Source organism: Pinus tabuliformis, chromosome 5_2 (genome assembly GCF_031772625.1).
Source record: "Pinus tabuliformis cultivar Carrire ecotype Pingquan chromosome 5_2, CPIR1, whole genome shotgun sequence".
Lineage (NCBI taxonomy): Eukaryota > Viridiplantae > Streptophyta > Pinopsida > Pinales > Pinaceae > Pinus > Pinus tabuliformis.
Window position 1 is genome coordinate 246,530,416 of NC_142306.1, and position 3,649 is coordinate 246,534,064.

Genomic DNA, 3,649 nt, shown 5'->3' on the forward strand with positions numbered 1-3,649 from the left:
ATGGGAGTTCAATTTTTTCAAGCTTAATTGATTGGGGATAAAACATCAAAAAATAATGTTATTATAAAATAATTGTAATGATTTAGATGTTTAAGTTGTTTCTTATTAAATTCATTATAAAATAATTTTAACCATTTAGATGTTTTTAAGTTGTTTCTTATTAAATTAGAACTTAATCCAGTTAATCCAACTACTTACAAACACATTAAGAAATAATTTTTTAATATGATCTAAAATCAAATTAATCTTTGTTAAGTTTTAAACATGGTTAAAAGAGAAAAAATTGAAATCATATTAATATAAACAAAAAAGGATACAATCACGAAATAAATGATTCTAATAACTTAAATGTCGAGGAGGGAAAGGGAAGCCAAGCCTCTCAAAACCACTGAGGAGTGCTAATATAGCTACTTACCAACAACACAACATAGAAATTCCTAAGGTGATTTGAAGCAATGTTTCAGTGTTTTCATTTAAAATTTAGGAGCAATGTTTTACTGTTTTCATTTAAAATTTAGGAGCATGTTGCTTTTACGAGTTAGGAGTATAAAGGGGAAAATAAATTTGGAATTATATAGGATTATGAATAGTAAAATATTATAAAAATAAAGTTATAGAATTGATTTTGCTTTTTTATTATTCAAATATTCCAAAATTTGAGATTATCAAAATTATTTCAAAATTTGAAACTATATTATGAGAGATAAGGGGATAAGTTGTTTTACAAATTCTTTCCATTGTCAATTCACAAGAAGACAAACTAGACAAAGGCAACTGCATTTAGTCCGAGCTTTAGCATTTATCACCTATCTATAGATTTAGGGCTTTCATTTATTTATTTTTACTTTTATTTTAGCAAAAATACCATTTTATACTGTAATGTTCTCATACTCTACACAATGATTTTAGATGATTATGTTTTATAAGACACCAGGCATAAGAGTGCATCACAATATTGTGCTCTTTATGTTAATGAAAATCGATAAATAAATTTCTAGCTTTAAACATTTTATTGAACCATTAACATATATTTCTTTCAAGGCATTGTCTATACTCCACAGATAGAGGTGTTGGGTTTATAGGTCAGGTGACTTGAAATTGGTACTTGAATAAAGATGAGAGGATGATAAGGTAAACAAAAAAACAAAAAACTTCATTTTTTAATAAAATTGAGTTATTCTCATACATTTTCAACTATATAATTTAAACTTATTTATATGGTTAATAAAATATAGACATTTTTTTTAAGATTTAATTAATTATAATTTAAAAACATGAAAACAATTATATAGTTTAAACTTATTTATATTGTTAATAAAATAAATACACTTTTATTTTTCTTGAAGTTTCATTAATTGTAATTCAAAAAACATGAAAATGATTGAAACGATAAAAGGAAAAAAAAAATACTAAAATAGATCCAAATCAGCTTATTTTTTTAAAATTGCAATTATCAAAACTATTGAAAAAATTAATATATATAGAATATATTTTTCAGTGAATCATAATGTTAGGATAACATGTTTTCAATAATCAAATTTCTAAATCAAAGGAGAATAATCACACTGTGAGAATAACATGATTTTAAATAATCACATCAATTAAAAATCAAAATTAATCGATGATTGATTCTATCTCATCTCAGCGATTTAAAAACAGAAATCACTCCACAATTTTAGAGCCACTAAGAACCAATAGCTTTGGCTTTGGCCATATTTCCTTTTGCTGTTAGTTTCGATGTGGAGATATAACTAAACTCTTTAGTTTGCACCGTACTTCACCTCCTCGTCGTCAATTAACTCCAGTAATTCGTGGCATGGTAGGAAATGTAATCTAACGTTGCCTGAAATTTCCCTCGGCTATTCTCAATGAAGGTAGTGAAACGCGGCTCCCCCGTTTTACCATCCATTTTCTTCAACGCGTCTTGTAGGGGAAGATTGCATCGGGAATAGTTAAAATAAGCATTTGCTAAAGGTATTCTATGACGAAACATGAGTTTAATGGATGGATCATAATCCGAAATTTCTTCATGTAAAGGATCCTTTCATAAGAAGTGAGTGGGGAGCGCTTCCGGACAAAGAATTGAAGTCCCCACATAGTACAACAGGAATATCGTGGACAAACTTCTCCAAATCTTTGAGCAAGTAGTAGACCTGCCATAGCTTTACATCACTGTTTTTAGGATTTGCATGGATGTGGGTATTGGTTATGCACAGACGTTCACTAGTTTCTTTTATGGAAAGGATGACATGCAGGGCAATGTTGTCTTTATATCTCAAATTAATCGAACACCAAGTTATCAAGTCAAATTGATTCAGTTTATAAAACGTTGCACAACCATCAACAGTTGGAATGTTGCCTTCCCTCTGCTTTCGCTTAAACATCCCATCATATCCTAATTTGGCCAATTCTGGATGGAAAAAATCAGAAAAATGGTTCTGTTGTACCTCCTGGAGGCAAATGATGTCAGGTTCGCACTCTAATATTTCCTTCAACAAGTTTTGTCTGCGATTTTCCCAACTGAGCGCGAATGGAGGACAGTTGGGGAACTTCTCTGAAGTAGCATACACGTCTGCCAGAATGTTGTATGTCAGAACTCTGAATAATGGACCCCTCAAACTTCTATCATACCCGTCGTTGGAAAGTTGAATCATTCGCCTAAGAACGGGGTGGGGAAATGGAATAACTGGCTCAGTAATGAAAAACCCCTTTGCTTCGATTTCTAGAAGTAATACCTTGCCTACGTCCTGCGTGTTGGGTTTATAAGACTCGGAGGCAGACAACAACATATGAGTGTTGTTTGGAGAAATGCTTTCACCAACACAGACACAGTACCATCTCTGCCTCTTAAATCCTCATCATCATCGCTGAAATGACCGTCTACCACATCTTTTACACACAGCGTTATATCAACAATAGGTTCTATGTAAACCCTTTTCAATTTCATTTTTGCGAGTAACTGTAATTCCGCTTCGATAACAACAACTTCTCCTCCTATGTTCTACCAGCTTTAGTAGCGTTGTTACCCCTTTCAAACAAGTTTTCTTAGCCTTACGACTTTGACTTCTTGTGAACTCAACTTTTTAATAAGCCGTACCAGTCAACTTTTTTGTGGTTAAGATCGATGCTCTGCTCTATAAACAGAATATATGGATCCATGCTTTTACCCGCTCCTCAATAAATAGAAGAGATGGATTAGTGCTCCATAAGGTTTTTGTATATATAGCTTAAATATGTTGTACGTTAAACCAAAAAATCTTTTGAACTTCGAGCTTGGTTAAAACGTCGGCATTTGGATAATTTAGGAAAGACTGAAATATTAAAAAAAAAACATATTTTTGAAACTAAGTTTGCAATCTTACCCGTATTTTGGCAACTAATTACATATGGCAATTGATGGAACCAACTTTATTTTGTTCAAGTTTATGGAAATGATTTTGTTTACTTTCATGCCATTAAACTAGCGTTACTTGTTTCTTTTCTTTTCCTACAATTAGAATAGGGTTATTTGTTGTTCTTTACTTTTTTCTTCGAATAAAGTACATCTACTTTCTATTATTTTCTGTAAATAGGGTAGCTTTACTGTTTGCCATTTTTTTTCTACAAAATTAGAGTATGTTTACTTGTTTTTTTTTCTAAAGTTCTTAAG

General features: G+C 31.1%; 1 pseudogene; it reads right to left on the reverse strand.

Annotated features, from left to right (window-relative positions):
• Window positions 1-2,027: 2,027 nt before the first annotated feature.
• Window positions 2,028-2,789, reverse strand: LOC149158457 (carbon catabolite repressor protein 4 homolog 1 pseudogene; annotated as a pseudogene).
• Window positions 2,790-3,649: the final 860 nt, after the last annotated feature.